The sequence below is a fragment of the Mercenaria mercenaria genome, chromosome 7, assembly GCF_021730395.1.
Source record: "Mercenaria mercenaria strain notata chromosome 7, MADL_Memer_1, whole genome shotgun sequence".
Taxonomy (NCBI): domain Eukaryota; kingdom Metazoa; phylum Mollusca; class Bivalvia; order Venerida; family Veneridae; genus Mercenaria; species Mercenaria mercenaria.
The window spans coordinates 50,315,690-50,334,831 of record NC_069367.1 but is presented as its reverse complement, the minus strand read 5'-3'; the positions used below and the strand labels follow the sequence as shown (position 1 = coordinate 50,334,831).

At 31.9% G+C, this 19,142-nt stretch overlaps 1 long non-coding RNA gene across 1 annotated transcript; it reads right to left on the bottom strand.

Annotated features, from left to right (window-relative positions):
- Positions 1-7,296: 7,296 nt before the first annotated feature.
- On the bottom strand, positions 7,297-15,459 carry LOC128558593 (uncharacterized). Its single transcript, XR_008371738.1, has 4 exons — positions 15,271-15,459; positions 14,083-14,198; positions 13,577-13,708; positions 7,297-7,624 (listed from the first exon to the last, which is right to left on the bottom strand). It is a non-coding gene; the product is annotated as an uncharacterized LOC128558593 (long non-coding RNA).
- Between the last annotated feature and the right edge of the window lie 3,683 nt (positions 15,460-19,142).

Sequence of the window (19,142 nt, the reverse complement as noted above, 5' to 3'; positions counted from 1 at the left end):
AGACTCGACTTTTCACGGTGCTTGCCTCTGAATAAGAGCTTTGCCAGTAAAAGGGGCATCTTGGACATTATGTAAGAGGTAAAGAAAAATCTAAGTTAAAAAAAGGGGGTGGGGCATAACTCTGTCAACACTGAAATCAGAGTTGTGGGGATTGTTTCTCCTTGGGTAAGTTTTGATAGTAGAAAAATATATGAAGTTCTAAGTCAAAAGCTTTGATAGCAACAAAGATACTTGACTTTATAATATAAAAACTTAAAAAGGGGCATAAATCTTTCAAAATTCAAATCAGAACTATGAAGATTGTCTCTCCTGGTGCAGACTGTAATAGATAATAATTATACAATTGTAAGTTCTAAGTCAATAGTTCTGATAGCAACAGAGATATTTATCAAAATCTTTAACCAACGGCACGCCAACAAGTATGCCAACACTGGTGTGAGTGCAATAGCTCTACATTTTCTTCGAAGAGTCGAGCTAAAAACTATGTGTAAAAACCGAGAAGCTGGCATTAATCTGGGCCTTTCACTGGCCTAAAAACTGCCATAAAACGATTCAGTTACCTAAAAAACTGATAGGCCAAAACAACACTAATGTGTATCTGGTAAAAAACGATTTAAAAAATCAAGTATTATAACAGATAGATCTGTTGTAAACTGATTAACACCAGCCTCTCGTTAAAACATACTTTTACAACATTTAATCCTGTAAGATTACAACAAACATAGTTTAAACAATTTGTTGCATTACTAATGTAGCTTAACTATAAAAGTGGTATTTACATATCACATTATAGATATATTACAGTTAAAATTAACTTACATGAACCATAAAGCATCAAATTAAGATTTAGTGAATAATTGTACTGTTCAGTGCAAGACCCAGTCCCATCCACCAAAGAAAGAACAACACTGCCATGAATGGCAAAGCCAGCAATGACCGTGCCACGTCAGTCCCTAACATGACAAACCAAGTCCCACTTTGAACATATACAATCATTTGTTATCCTACATACAAAATTATAAAGGACTTTAAATAATTCGATCGATCACAGTTAATAATTGAAATTTTCAAAATTGAATATCGATCTTCAGTAATAGAAATTAACATATGTTGATGCTTTATGGTGCATTAACTATACAGCATGTTGTTTCTGGTTTTTAAAATCATATACATGTAACAGGTTTTGGCACTTATTTTTATCATGGCTTCATCAGATAGTACAAATACCATTTTTTCTTCATCATCTAAGTTATTATAATTACTATTAACTTCACAGGCTTTGGTACATAGGTCAGTCTGGAAACTTTGATAGGCATTACAGTGGAATAAAACATGTATTTCATTTTCAACACTATTCCTACAAAAAGGACAAAGACGCAGGTTTTCAGGAATATTCTCATATCTACCCGTTTCTAGTTTTAGAGGTGCTACACCACATCTAAACTTGGCAAATGCAGCTTTATGTTTAGCTGGAATAAAAGCACTAACATATTTTTCCGGTACAAAGTCATGTTTAAACATTTTATAGGTTCTCAGTTTATTTCTTCCTCTACCAGATGGACCAGAATCACAGTTAATAGCTTCTTTCCATGAAACAATAAACCTTTGCATGGAACAAGTTACAACCCTATCACAAAAATATTTAGAAGAGGTTGTATTACAGTTAACAAGCATGTCTGACAGATTTATATAATTCATATGTTTTCGTACTCTAAACTCCCATTTTTTACATCCAGAGTTACTCTTAGTATTACAATAAGCAAAAATGTTATGATTAATTCTATCATTATCCATTATACTAATTCCATGCCAATGTTGTGCAACAGTCTTCCATTGTTTAACAACTGGAGGTTGCCAAGCAAGCTCCCCATACACAGCATTATTAGGTGTATAACGACCAACTCCCAAAACAAAGCGCATTGCTCGCAACTGTACAGCATTGATACATGAATAAGTTTGCGTTCCCCAAACAGAAGCACCATATGAGATTACTGGCCAGACGGTGCGGTCATAAAGCTTAGTAAAAACAGCATATGGAATACCGCCAGCAGACTTATATTTAGCAATCAATAAACCGAGTGCTCTACCAGCACTTTGTGCAACACATTTGGCTGTGACATTAAAATCTAAAAATTCATTCAGCAATAAACCAAGATATGTGTATTTGGTTGTTACTTGTAGACTATGATTGTCACACATAAATTCAAATGAGGTTCTTTCAACTGACTGAGGTCTAAAATGAACAATTTGACTTTTTGAAGGAGTAACCACTATACTATTTAAATCACACTAGGTACTCAAAATATTCAGCATAAATTGAAGGTCATCTTCTGTCTCTGCTATTAATACTATATCATCTGCATGTAACAGAATGCATATCTTGTCATAATCAACCATTATACCTTTATTTGCAGATTTTATAAACACAGCTAAGTCATTTACAAAGAGAGTAAAAAGCAGAGGGGATAAAGAATAACCCTGTCTAAGACCACATTGTACATTGAACATATCAGTATATAATCCATTAATTCTAACACATGAAGAAACACTACTATACAGTGATTTCAGTGCTACAATCATTTTATCCCCAATACCAATATTTGAACTAGACAGTTTATTCCATAAAATACTCCTATCAATAAAATCGTAAGCCTTTTTAAAATCTATAAAAGCACAGAATGTGGACTGTTTCTGTTTCTTTCTAGTTTCAACAATGTTTGTTAACGAAGACAAGTGGTCAATAGTACTCCTCTTTTTTTCGAAAACCATTCTGTTCGTCAACAATTACTTTGTTAATTTCGGCCCATTTAGAAATTCTTTCATTTAAAATTGAACAGTAAAGTTTATATATTGAACAAGAGAGTGCAATGCCTCGGTATGCATTGCCAGCTTTCATAGCCAAATCGCTGGCTTATCGATGAAATTGTCTCCCTTGAAAGTACGCTATTGGCGTTATCGATTTCTCGATCCGATTGATTTTGCTACTATAGAGATATATAGGAAATGATTTTTTAAATTGTAATAACTTTTTCATTTTTTAAGCCACAAAATTTATCCACATATGAGCACAAACTTTAATCTTTCATTATTATAATGATGTAAAATGTTTTGTGATTTAATAGCATCTTAATGCTTCCCTGCTCGTTATAAAATTGATACTATCACTCCCTATTCCCACAATAGAAAACACGAGGAAAATAGCTATTTTTCATAAATAGAAATTTCGTATTTTTATAATTTAAGTACACAATTTATCCACATATGTGCACAAACTATAAAGTATGAAGATTTAAATGGTGTTTTTAAAAATGAACTTTATCATGATCTTAATGCTTCCTTGATCAATTTAAATCAGACATGTTTTAACAAAAAAACATTTTCTGGCCATTAGCGTATTACATAGATCTATTACATGTATTTAGTATACTGATGGTCAATGTTTTTTTCTGTTTTTTTTTTTTATATTTTTTTTATTTTCATCTAAAACTTTTATATTCTTTTTTAATGATTTATTTAATTTCTTTATATTTTGCTATATTTGATCATTAACGGGACAAGTACAGGTGCAACCAATTACCGATTTATTAACTGAGCAAAAGAAATTTATCATGCATTTGGAAAACTGTGAAAATAACGCGACAGATTGAAAGAATGGGCTAATACGATATTATTGGAACACAATGGATGAAACAGAGACGTTAAATTGTCAGCAAATAATGATGACTTGTCCGTTAATATTTTCTCTTTCTTATTTTCCGTAATGGTCTATAATTTTAGTTACTCAATAAAAACCCACAATGAACTTTCGCTTGTGCATTTTATTTATACATTTTACTAGGTGCTTAAGGGGAATATGTTTTGACAACACCGCACTTAAGCGTAGTTTTTAACCAGTGTCTGTTACAATTTCAATTTTGCGGGACACCACAGAACCTCCTTTGGTCGGGATTCGAAGTGACAAATTTTGGATCACGGTTTGGTCGTTTTAGTGATTTGGACACAAGTTTTGTTTGTAACTTGGGTGCAAGGTATATCCCTTAAATTCGAAAGAAACTGTTACAGTGATTTTATCAGTTTAGTCATTATTGCAATTCTTTCTAACATGTTTTACTTTTCCTGAATTCTACAAAATTCAATAAAATTGGTTAAAATGTAGGACAAATTATGTAGCATAATTTCGCACCTAATCACGTGTCAGCGCTAATGACCGTAGGGTAAATTGCTAATACGCTATGTCTTTTGTCAAGTGTATAGTTATATCCGGTGGGGTCTTTGTGATGCGACTTCGGTTCAGCATATTCAATAACCATATAACCATATTTTAATTTAATTTTAAAATGACAATAGTCTGTTATAAGTGTTATTCTTATCAAGTTATCTATTTTCGAAAGATATTTTTTATTCATTAATATATATAGTAATGAGCATATAGTTATATATTACAATTTAAAGATCCACTACTATAAGTGTCTCTCCCCAAAAATCTAATAAACAACTCCCATCTTATCTGCTGCTTATCAGCGATTATGTAACACTGACTGATTAGAGAGCAATTGCCACAGCAGGGGACCCACCTAGACCACGAAGATGTGTGCAGTGGAGTTGAATGAAATGGTGAATGTGGAATAATAAATAGTAATGATTTTAATAATTATTATAATTATTTTATTACTATCTAGATTGTAATTATTATCTGATTAATAAATATTGTTATTATTATTATATTATATTAAGAAAAAAAGATATAGCCGTAATATAAAAAATAATGATAATAAAACTCAGGTATAGTGAATACTCATTGACAAACAATATCTTATAATATCAAAATTATAATGAAAAACATCATACCGATTAAGGTGATCCTTCCATTATATTTACATAATATAGAAAACTTACAAAAATAATGGGAAAATGATGCAATCACCATTATTTGAATATAATATTACTGGATAAAATCAAATTATTGTGTTCTATCTATACTGAATTTACGATTTCAAACAGTTGTCTAAAGCGTACTTTTTCATGTATATTCGGTTTTTAATCTTAGAGTAAGACCAATGTTTTTTTATACAAATTTGAATTTGTGTACTTCTCCAGACAGAACTTGAAGAAAACTTGTTTTTTTCCCCGTCAAAACGTAACGAAATTTGTAACTTATTCCTAAATATTTTTTTTTATTATGTTTGATCAAATAGCTATAAAATAAAAATAAAATGTATTTTATCATTCTTTGGTATGATAACAAATATCTTTCTTTTCATAAAAATGCTAAAATAGGTATATCTTTTAAAATTGTCACATGTTAATTTTATTAACTAAAATACACTGTTTCCCCTTCTCACTAATTGATACACTTGACTTTCCGATAAACAATAGAATATCGATTTTCACAAGGTAGGAGATAACCGAAATACGTTAATCCTGTGATCTTGCCTAAGGGAAACAATCCAAATATGCACGAATTGCCAGGTAATCAAGGGAGGCTACAATGTAAAATTGGCTATGAAAGCTGGCAATGGAAAGAGGATCACGTAGATCTAAAGTACTAGACTTGGGGATAGGAGTAATAATAATCCTTCCCCATTCTGATGGTACAACACCAGTATCAAAACATATATTATAAAGCATGTGCAGAAATGAAACACAACCATCATTATTCTGAACATCAACTGGTATAGAATCAATACCAGAGGCTTTTCCTAATTTTGCTTTATTAACTGCTGTTTTGACTTCCATTATTGAAATACCAGCATTAAGAGAATCACTCTCAATTGTAGAATTATTACATTGTGGATTCAAAACATTATGTGCACCATTATTTCTTGATAAAAATAAACTACTTAATTCTTGTTTCCACTTCTTTAAAACTGTATCAACATTATTAGATACTAAACTATCATTATCTATAACTTCCATTGGTATTGGTTTCCTTTTATTTTGAGCAATACCTATTTTGTCTATGGTTTTCACGAACTCTTGTTGGTAATTTTTACATTCATACAAAAGCTCTGTTTGGACAGAGACCCAGTATGCCCATTTACTTCCTTGAACTTCACGATCAAAGGCCCGTCTCGCTGTCACGAAAACAGACTTCAACCGTTTCTTAACAGATGCATTATTACATTTCAACCAATCTCGTTCTGCCTTTGTCTGAGAAATCCATAGGTTAGATAGAGTTTCACTCCACCAGGGTTTTCCAAACCTTCTATTTTTAGTGTTAACCCCAGATAATATATTTACTGTTTTATGGTCTAATTTATCATACATTTCTGTTTTAATAACAGAACAAATGTCAGAATAGGCTGCATCAATATCGTGCTGATGACGTAAACTTTGTTCTAGTTTAAAAATTGCATCATGTAGTGATGTCACGACTGTGTCAGACTTCAAGAAGTTATCTGGAATATTTTTCAGGTTAAATTTTTCATATGAAGCACTAGGACCATGTTTATATGAATCACCACTAGTACTATTGTTAACAATAACATCAGACAAGTCAAAAATCCAAGATAAAATAGAATGATCAGGTATTTGTTCTAGTTTAAAAATTGCATCATGTAGTGATGTCACGACTGTGTCAGACTTCAAGAAGTTATCTGGAATATTTTTCAGGTTAAATTTTTCATATGAAGCACTAGGACCATGTTTATATGAATCACCACTAGTAGTATTGTTAACAATAACATCAGACAAGTCAAAAATCCAAGATAAAATAGAATGATCAGGTATTGATGATGGTATACATCTATTTCTATAAATTTCAGACACAATTTCTGAACTTCTAATTACTTTGAAGTCTTTGAATAGATACAAATTATCATGATGGACTATACAATAGTGTACCACAGAATATCCCTTAACAGATACTGAAGTGTAATCATTTTTAGACACTGTCTACCATTAAGAACACACATACACACATATTGCTATCAATTAAAAAATCTATCAATTTGTCACCAAATGTATTTGTATTAAAATCAACAATATTTCTCTCTGGAAAATCATCAACACCAGCAAAATAATCAAGATTGTCACCAATTCTACTGTTAAAATCCCCAGAAATATACAGAGGACCTAAATTTTGATAAGAATACATATTACTAAGTAATGTATCATAAAACTCACATACATCGACATTTCTAGAGGAATTGACTGGTGGTAGGTAACAAACACATGTATAAAAGGAAAAACCAGTACATTTATCAACAAATTCTAGACCCATTAATATACCATCAATAACTATTCATCAAAAGATATTCATAAAATACCTATCACTAAATCTTCTTTTATAAAAAAACCAACACCACCAGACCCTGTTCTCGCATTTACATGAATTAGTTTCCTATTATTTCCAAACCAGACATATCCTGGTAAATTTAATACATTATTATCTATTAAATGTGTCTCAGCTATGCCTAAAATGTCAAAATCCAGATGTTTTATATAATCATATCTCAAAGAGAAATTGTCACTGTCTGTTTTTGTACTAAAACCGTTGACATTCCAAAACCCAATGGAAACCTAGCTATGTCTGTTTCCATGACCACGACCTCTCCACGCGTTTCCATGTTGACCTTGACCTCTTCCTCTCTGACCTTGACCATTACGGGAGTTAGTGTTATTTCTGAAACCACGATTGTTATTATTATGAATAGGTTGATTATCATTACCACGATTTGTACCATGTATATATATTTTAAAATATGTTTTATTATGTAATGTGTACAGAAGTGAGACTTACTAATAATCTTTGATAATGTGGCAGTTGACCTCAATACAATCGACACTGTTTATTTTCCAATACAGGTAAATCCAGTATTTGCTGCACAATAGATCTATGAAGGATTATCTTTGAACACCCCTGGACTTATTGGACTCACCTGCCACATTATCAAAGTTTATTAGTAAATAAACTATTGTTGTTGTTGTATTTTGCTTTGGGCAACACACGGAAATTAAGCTCGGATATTACTCCATTGAAAGCAACAAGACATGTAGCCAGTTTTTGATATAAATCATGTTGTTTTATAGATTCATATAGAAATATTATTCTTGTAAAGATATAAAACATTTCTGTAAAAAAACAACAACGTTATGTTAGCTTATGATATTGCGAAATTCGTGTTGTCATGTAACAGAAAATGAAAACATTTAAATAAATTTCTTTTCTTTTCTTTTGAAACTTTGAATTCCGCCAGAAAATGCCGGCTAAACATTGAAATCCGAGAATTATTTTATAAACGAGCTTTCCCACAAAACTTGTTTAATAATTTTCCTCGATAAAAACGAGATTTGTGTGAAGATGAATGTATTCCCATTTTGTTTGAAAGTCCTTGTCCATATAACGGCACTTTTGTTTAACTTTACATCACACTGGTTATTCGGGTACCTACTCGTGTGAGAGATACCGCATTCGTGTGATTTTTGTACATGTAGGTTGTTTAGGGTATATAAAAACAATGCCAAAGTATGACACATATTTAAGAATGTTGAACATTTTAAAGACAGATTTGTCAGAGGAAATGCATTAATTCGCACTGGTGAAAATATCAGTCTTCATTAAGATTCATATGACTATAAAATTTGAAGAAATGTAGCGAAATGCATGTATTTTGACGTTTTGAGACGTATTTTTCTTTGTTCAAAGATGAGATTACTGAATTTGCCACTCTCCTTGGTAGAACTATACATACTAAACTACAAAACGTTTAGATCACGTACCTGCAAGTTATTTTTGTTGATAAAATTTCAATTATATGCATCCTGTTGCTGTTTTTGATGGTACCTCTGACGATGGATGAAAATAAACAAAGATACCTACCCATTTGCACATGGGTACCGTCCTCGTTATGTCAATGAACATTTATAAAACTCCCCGCAGCGATTGCTTCCGCATACGGTACACTAAATAAACGAAATCGAAGGTAACTGCTTTGAGGATCTGGAAATAAAAACTGGAAATGTGAAACCCGACCTTTAGTAGATCTGTTTGATTAGAGTTTTAACTTTGAAGATGTAAAGAATGGGAGTAAACCGTGTTAGTAGTATTTCATCAATATTAAATCTTCCTTCACACCCACCCTCTATTCTACGCATTCTATCATCTTGCCTTCTTGATGTTCTTCTTTTTCTCCTTCACACCCACCCTCTATTCTACGCATTCTATCATCTTGCCTTCTTGATGTTCTTCTTTTTCTCCTTCACACCCACCCTCTATTCTACGCATTCTATCATCTTGCCTTCTTGATGTTCTTCTTTTTCTCCTTCACACCCACCCTCTATTCTACGCATTCTATCATCTTGCCTTCTTGATGTTCTTCTTTTTCTCCTTCAGTCCCATTATGAAAACGACCAAACTTGTTGCACACCGAGCAAAAGTGCTTATGTAAAGACCTTCTTTTTCTTCCTGAAAGTGAAACCGGATCCTCTCTGGGCATGTGTTCGTTTAGGGAGAGGCTCCGGCTTTATAAATCTGCCTTTTATCGTATCTTGTAATATTCGCCTCTTTTCACAGGCACACCCTCCATTTAGGTAGTGCTAATTACGCGACTTGTTTACAAGTGCATACAATATACACTACTGTATAAGTGTCTTACAGGTGACTAACTGAAGAAACAGAAGCAAATATGGAAGTCTAGGTATCAGATTCTGTCTCTTTTTAGTGTTAATTCACACTCCTTTCAGCGGTTGTAAACGTTAAATGTACGTCAAGGGAGGAAATATGTGAGATTCAAGATTTCAAGATTTCAAAATTTTATTTATAACTAGGCCAATACCTGCATCAGCATTATAATAAATTAAAAAACAACAACACTAATACATAAAATAAAACAGTAGTTTTACGGTCATAACGGATCTGATACAAATATTTTGTAAGCTAAAAAATAGAAGATGGTGTACATTTAGAATTAACCATTGTTTTAACTAGCCACCATATAACTGCCAGTGGCAAAAACCTATCCCTACCTAAAAATTTGAAGTATTTTTTGTACAAACAATGCTAACTTAAAAAGAAGAGTACTACCATTGCTTTGAAATAAACGTTGAAATGACATTACATTTGACAGTTGAAAGTCATTTGGTATATATTTTACTCTGTCCAAATTAAAATAGGAACATTCTAAAATAAGAATATTGCGGAAATACACTGATGAAAGTACTGACTGATTCAACCAGAATTCAGCAAATCCAAGTTGTTCTAAAAATTCTTTTACATATGAAATCCAAGAACAATAATTTACATTTTGCTGATGGAGTCTATATATGAACCTGTAAAGTATACAGTTTATCTTTTCTTATTTACCATTTAATAAATTGTACACCAGTTGTTCAATATTCTATTTCTAATTATAATATCTATTGGTAATACCCCAAGCTCACCAAAAAAAACATGACATAAGGTGTTGACTTTTTAACCTTCAGTAATGTTTTTAAAAAATTAAGCTGAAAACTTTTAACAATGCTAACATCATCACATCCCCATGCCTCTGATCCATACAATAATATTGGTTGAACCACAGACTCAAATAAATGTGACTGTAAATCAATACTAAGCAGCAACTTCCTACATTTTTTCTACAGAGCATACATAGCCTTTCTAGTTTGGTCAACCAAATACATTTTAATTTTATTGAAGTTACCATTATAGTTAAATTTAATTCCTAGATAGCTGAAGTCATCTACTACTTCAAGTGCTGCATTATTATAATAAAAGGTAGACTTATTTGCACTTTTCCATGTGAAAAAAATAACAACCTTAGTTTTATTTGAATTAACTGTAAGTTTCCAAATATCACAATATTCTGACATGCATTGAATGCGGTTTGTAAATCATTTTGAGATTCTGCAAAAAGCACTGTATCATCTGCATAAAGTAACAAAAATAACTTGAATAAAAAAAAACATTTCTGAAATATCATCACTTAGCAGGTCCTATACATTGTTTGATAATTCCACTAGTCCTAAACAATAATAAAACATATATGAGACTAAATCATGCAAGAAAACAGAAAATAATATTGGTGATAAATTTTCACCTTGTCGTACACCAGTTGAGCTAATAAAGAAATTTGATAGACTTTGGCTACTCTTTACACAAGATTTGGCTTTATCATATATTGCATAATATATAGCCTTAAAGACTTTCCCATCAATGTTATGCTGTAGCAATTTATTCCATAAACACATACGATCGACAGAGTCAAAAGCTTTCTTGTAATCTACAATGGCACAATATAAGAGCAGATTGTTTTTTTTATACTTTAACTTACTGCCTTTAGAGACATAATCATCCATTGCAATATATAATGACGATAAGACAGGTAAGATGATATTTTGTTAAAGTTTAAGTATCAGACGAGCTGTATCAACTTTGAAATAATGTACAAATAGTTACCAAGAAAGAGCAAAATTTCTCGTCGCTTTCTTTTTTTTTTCTTTTCATTTCCAACCATTTTAACTCTGCTTTCAACATTTGGATGATAAGCAAATTCCTCCAGGCTTGAATTATTCGGCAAACCTGCAAACCTGCTAAACTTCATGTCCTCTTTACTTACCTTAATAAAACATCACTATTTCCAACACCTATTTTTTCATGAAAGTTCTATCATAAGTTAAAGTAACGATGAAAATAAAGAGGGAGTTGAATGGTTCTTAGGAAAATGCCAGTCAGTTGTGGTCTGCTACCTTAAAATGGCGCTTATAGGCCTAACTAATATAAAGGAACCAGCGTGATGGCTGCCAAGCTTTTGAACACTAATTTTTCACTTGGCATAGCAACAGAGGTCTAAATTTAAGCTAGTTTCTGTTTAAATGTCATTGTGGATGTATTTTTGAGATTTTGGTAAGGCAATTAGGATGTATTTGGTGAGGTGAAACTTAATTTTAGTACGAGTAGTACTTCCAGGTCACAGCAATGTGCTTTTGATGTGATTTTACAGTAAGTAAATATGACAGGAGAAATCTCTCTTAGAAGATACATAACCCATACTTTTCTCTATATTTTATATCAGTTTTATAATAACTTCTTAAACTGAGGTAAGCATTTGTTCTCTGAAATGGGTCTAGCTCTGTTTGGTAACTCTTTAAAAAATGTCAGTTTTATATAGAATATATAGGGAAAACTATTTATAGTATTGTGACCTATATACTCTTGTTCATTTCAATAACAAGGACGGTATCCGCTGGACTGACAGAAATAACGAGGATGGTACCATGGTACATCGTCAGAGGTATCTTATTTTCTACACACTGTCTTCGAAAACATCGATCTAATTTTACTGTGCTTCAAGTTTTTGTGAAATGAAAGCAATGGCTTATACACAGAATGACTGCTTTTCTTTTTCTAACAAAAAATTCCTAATATAATCCGAAATAATACCATTAATCGTGAAAATATATACCATCGCCTTAAAATATCTTCATTTTCGCGACAAAAAACGTATTTTTTACAGTTATTCAGATCATATGAGATAGATATTTTACATGGATATAGTTAATATATGATCTTACACATTTTATTCTAAAACTTTTCAAACCTACATTAAAATACGGAATAATTACCTGTTATAGGTGTGAATTTCCTGTTCACCAACATGTACATTAATCACACGAGGGCGGTATCGCTCACACGAGTAGGTACCCGAAAAACCAGTGTGTAATGTTCATTTCAATAACGAGGACGGTATCCGCTGTACTGACAGAAATAACGAGGATGGTACCATGGTACATCGACAGAGGTATCTTATTTTCGACACACTGTCTTCGAAAACATCGATCTAATTTTACTGTGCTTCAAGTTTTTGTGAAATGAAAGCAATGGCTTATACACAGAATGACTGATTTTCTTTTTCTAACAAAAAATTCCTAATATAATCCGAAATAATACCATTAATCGTGAAAATATATACCATCGCCTTAAAATATCTTCATTTTCGCGACAAGAAACGTATTTTTTTTACAGTTATTCAGATCATATGAGATAGATATTTTACATGGATATAGTTAACATATGATCTTACACATTTTATACTAAAACTTTTCAAATCTACATTAAAATACGGAATAATTACCTGTTATAGGTGTGAATTTCCTGTTCACCAACATGTACATTAATCACACGAGGGCGGTATCGCTCACACGAGTAGATACCCGAATAACCAGTGTGTAATGTTCATTTCAATAACGAGGACGGTATCCGCTGGACTGACAGAAATAACGAGGATGGTACCATGGTACATCGTCAGAGGTATCTTATTTTCTACACAGTCTTCGAAATCATCGATCTAATTTTACTGTGCTTCAAGTTTTTGTGAAATGAAAGCAATGGCTTATACACAGAATGACTGCTTTTCTTTTTCTAACAAAAAATTCCTCATATAATCCGAACTAATACCATTAATCGTGAAAATATATACCATCGCCTTAAAATATCTTCATTTTCGCGACAAAAAACGTATTTTTTTACAATTATTCAGATCATATGAGATAGATATTTTACATGGATATAGTTAACATATGATCTTACACATTTTATACTAAAACTTTTCAAATCTACATTAAAATACGGAATAATTACCTGTTATAGGTGTGAATTGCTGTTCACCAACATGTACATTAATCACACGAGGGCGGTATCGCTCACACGAGTAGGTACCCGAATAACCAGTGTGTAATGTTCATTTCAATAACGAGGACGGTATCCGCTGTACTGACAGAAATAACGAGGATAGTACCATGGTACATCGTCAGAGGTATCTTATTTTCTACACACTGTCTTCGAAAACATCGATCTAATTTTACTGTGCTTCAAGTTTTTGTGAAATGAAAGCAATGGCTTATACACAGAATGACTGCTTTTCTTTTTCTAACAAAAAATTCCTAATATAATCCGAAATAATACCATTAATCGTGAAAATATATACCATCGCCTTAAAATATCTTCATTTTCGCGACAAGAAACGTATTTTTTACAGTTATTCAGATCATATGAGACAGATATTTTACATGGATATAGTTAACATATGATCTTACACATTTTATACTAAAACTTTTCAAATCTACATTAATATACGGAATAATTACCTGTTATAGGTGTGAATTTCCTGTTCACCAACATGTACATTAATCACACGAGGGCGGTATCGCTCACACGAGTAGGTACCCGAATAGCCAGTGTGTTACATGCCTAGAAGTTTGCTCTTTAAAATATGATAAAATAAAATAATAAACTAAGCAAAACTGTATTTGACAGGCAATGGCAAAAAAACCGAGCAATTTAACAAACTGAAAAAAACATACATGTTAGTAAAACACGCACACACATGTTTTATTAACTGACCTTGATTCTAGGTTTTCCATAGAAATCAAGGAAAGAAAGAATCTATTTAATTATGAATCAAGTTTCTGATTTTTCTTATCAGCATTGGTGTATACATGTGTAACATTGAGATCCGAACTCAGTTTTAAAAAAAATAGCTCTGATTCACCCTGTCTACTTTTTTGAAGTTACTTAGTCTTGTATAATCAATGATATACATAAATCAAATATGCCATTCAGATATGTGTTTGTACTTATTATACAATTCAATCATCAAATCAAAATCCAAGTAAACTGAAGTCTTTAGCTGTAAAGGTGGCTATTGTGCATGCTTTCCACGGACAAAACCAGTGTGCGACATTAACTTTTTAACACCGTAGCCAATGGGGCTACGGACTTCCAATTTTTTGTAGCCCGACAGAATTTTTCGTAGCCCCACTAATTTTTCGCTCAAGAATGAACAAGACTTCATTCTAGTAATATTTAATTTCTTTCAATATACTGCTGTAGGTTGGTGAATATTGATATATTTCAGAAATTTGTATGAGTTTTTCAGAATTGATTTCAAAATCTGAAACAGTGTTCACAAAATTGTACAGAAAGTCAAAGACACAGAGTCATGAAAAGAGATCTAAACAGCTTTGTAGACATGGTAGACAAGAAATAGCTTGGCAGTTGACTGACCAGGGGTCTTGCTAGGCCCATTATTTTTTTGGGAGAAGTCAATTATCCCTCAAACTGATTTAAGGAGGTGGGGAGACTTTAGGGAGAACTTGGAAGACTCCATTAATTTTTATATTTCTACCTCGACGCTGTGAATTGATTCAATGACCATTCATTTTCTTAATTACATCATTTTACCATACACATTTATACCCAGTCACCACTTGTGTGAACAGTTTCTCATTCGAATAAAACTGAAAGTGAACTGTGTCAAATCTAGAAATACATACCGGTATTCAAATCAATTCATCCATCAAAGTTAGTTTTACGAAGATACTTTACATGTCGTTCTTTTACCATGGATACCAAATAATAGTGTCGATAATTCCAATTAATCGCATATGTAATTGACAATTCTTTAGAAAACGACTCGCACGTGTTGACAATTAAACGCTAAGTGTCAAAGACGTAACCGCGGCGCTGATTGGCCTATTACAATTGTCTCTGGTGAAACCGATAATTTGATTTGTTTTCACACTTCTCGCGAAAATCTCACAAGTACCTGAATTAGGCAATACAATACAATACAATACAATATTTATTTCTCTCATTTCATGGTATACATGACAATATGAGGTACCAAATTATACAAATACATAGTGAGGCATGTGTTATTCACTGTTTAAAAATAGTAAATCGTTACAAAGCTGGAGTAGGACCCGGATCTGAATATTTGTACATATGAAATGACAATGTTGAAACATCTGTATAATCTCTTTTACAAATAGACAAAACTTTCTATAAAGAACATGATTATTGGTATCTGTATTCATAATTCTAAAGAATGTAATAATATTTGGACAACGAATGAATTGCTGTTTGATATATTTTTTCCTTAACGTATTTAATATAGAACATTCAAGTAAGTAATGAAATTCGTCACCAATATTTGAATTACATAGGGTACATTTTCTCTCATCATATGGAGTTCTATTCCAGCTTCCTGTCTCAACAGGAAGTTTATGGTTTTTTGTTCTGAATTTTATGATATAATTAAGATATCTATGATCTGTACAGGTAAGATATTTTTCAAAACAAAATTCATGTTTGAAAAGTTTATATGTCCTACAGCTAGATGAATTTTCTAAATTTGAATGCCAATCGTTCAAAAAAAGATCAAATAGCTTTTGCTTGACAGACATAACCAACCATTTAAAATTCGGAAAAGACTGGGACTCAAAAATGTTCGACATTCCACAGCTTATAAATATATTCTGAACATTTCTAATCCAAAGAAATTTTCTTGAATTGTTTGCAACTGGATTTGAATACTTATAATGTCCGAACAGTAATAAATACATATCCTTGGTGAGTTTTACATCGTTGCATGATACAATTTTTTGCCCAGAATGAAATAATTCTTGTCTTAATATCAATTGCAATAGGTTTTACACCTGTTTCACCATACACAATACTATTTGGCGTACTAGATTTAACCTTTAAAACAGTTTTTAAAACTTAAGTTGAACACGTTCTATAACTTCAATATTTCCATATCCCCATATTTCACAACCATACAACAATATAGGTTTAACAATGCTACTAAATAGATCGATTTGGGTATCGATAGGTAGACAAAGGGACTTGGCATTTTTAATAAGACTATACATGGCCTTTGTTGCTTGTTTCGCAATTTCTTTTTTCGTATTATAAAAAGAACCAGATCTGTTGAATAAAACACCAAGATATTTAAACTCTGATACTATTTCTACGTTTTCGCCATTATAGGTAAAGTTATAATGCCTTTGTCTTCCTCTAGAGAATACAAGGATTTTAGTCTTACTCGTGTTTAAAACTAATTTATATTGTTCACAGTAAGTCGCATAAACATTGAGTGCTGATTGTAAATCTGAAGCAGATTCAGATAAAATCACAGTGTCATCTGCGTATAAAAGTACAAACAGTTTAACAAAATTTACAAGGTTATTATCTAATATGTGCTTGTCACATCTAACACCATGTACTAGGTTACTGTTTAATATAAATTCATGCAAGTCGTTCAAATAGAGTGAAAATAACAGGGGAGACAAGTTTTCTCCTTGACTTACACCAACATTGCAAGGGAAGTAATCAGATGTCATACGATTAGAAAAAATACACGACTTCGCTTTGTTGTACATATTCATAATAATACGTAAAAAATTCCCATTTATATTGTTTAGAATAAGTTTTGCCCACAGGCCGTTTCGCCACACTGTATCAAAGGCCCCTTTTAAATCTAAAAAAGCACAAAAAAGGGTCTTTTTACTATGTCTCAATAATTCTATTATAGTATTTAAAACAAACATGTTATCAACTGTCGAGTAGTTTTTTCTGAATCCTGCTTGAAATTGATTTATTATATTGTTTTCTGCTGTAAATGTTTCTAACCTAGTGTTTAAAATAAGTGTAAAAACTTTCCCCAAACAGCTTAACAGTGTTATTGGCCTGTAATTGCATGGATTAGAACTATCTCCCTTATTTTTAAAAATTGGTATAATTTTCCCTACAGTCCAGGAGTTTGGAACAATTCCGGTACTAAAAATGATATTGAATAATTTAAGCAACACATATTTTAACTTTGGAAAAGAATACTTGATATGTTCATTCAACAGACAATCAGTACCACTGGATTTATTGTTCTGAAGATTCCTAACTGCCTTGTCAATTTCAAACAAAGTAATTGGTTGATTCAGTACATTGTTTACATCAACAAATACAGCATCAACATTATCATTACCATCGGCGTCTTGTACAAAATTCATTTCTTTAAAGTATTCATACAAATCTTCAAGCTTGGCATTAGTTCTGTTAACCTTTTTCCCATTTAGGATTCTCCAAAACTCTCTAGGTTTTGTACTTTTAATTTTTGAGATTTTCCGTGCATTTTCTCTTTGAAAATTTTTGAAATTCGAATTTAATGTAGCCTTATATGTTTTACTATGCATTCTCAGATTTCTTTTATTTTCATCAGTTTTTCTCATTTTATATAAATGCTTCGCTCGATGAAAGTTTTTTCGTGCGTTTTTACAAGCAGAATTAAACCATTTTTTATTATTGCTGGGGTTAATTGTATTTTCTGAATGTGGTTTACTATATCCAAAAGTTTTACCGGCACATTCGATGTATAAAGCCGATAATTCTTCTACAACACTGTTGACATCGTTTTCAGTGACTGAGGTCATACTTTCGATATTACAAAGTTTAGAGTAAATGTTTTCAACTTTAAGTTCGTCCATATTATCTATATACAATTGGCCTTGTGACGCGTTCCAGTATTTGACATGTGTTTCTAATGTTTGTCTATCAACCGTGCTAGTGATACTCATGTTCAAACATAATGATACAGGACAATGAACATCAGATAATATACAACAAAAATAATGTACATGTAATTCATCAATTGTGCAAAACATATTTGAATTACAAATAAAATAGTCCACAAGACTAACATCTTTACACGTGACCGTGCCCTCAAGATCACCTTTCGTGCGTCCATTTAATAGATATAAACCGTTACACTGTAAAAAGTCTATCAACTTATATCCATAATTATTTACACCCTGATCACAGTTATTTCTTTCTAGTCTAACATTTCCTGTTTCGAAACTGTATAATTCGTTTTTACACGAGTTATAAAGATCATCGAGACCAGTTTCATGAAAAATATCGAAGTCTACGTTAACAAAGTCTGGCATTAATTTTGTTCGTGCATTCCAATCACCAAACAGTCCTATAAATGAATATTTCTCGGATAATGTGTTTAATTCAGTCTGAATCTCTAAAAACGGATCTTCAATAGAAAATTCCGAATTATCAGGTGGCAAATATACAACCCCGTACAGAAAATCACCCTTTTTTGTCAATCGTTTTGATATTGCGAACCACAAAACTAATCTACTGTCAGTTTCAATTATCTTTATGTACTGATCTATATTTTTCTTTACAGCGAGAGCTAATCCGCCCGATTTACGCCGAGCAACTGTTTTTCTGTGTTTGAAATAAAGTTTATAATTCTCAAATTCAACAGTATCTAAAGAGTCCATTTTTGTTTCTTGAAAGCCGATAATATCAAAGCTGTTCAAAAAAGAGTTAAATTCGGGAACTATTTGCTTCGATTTCA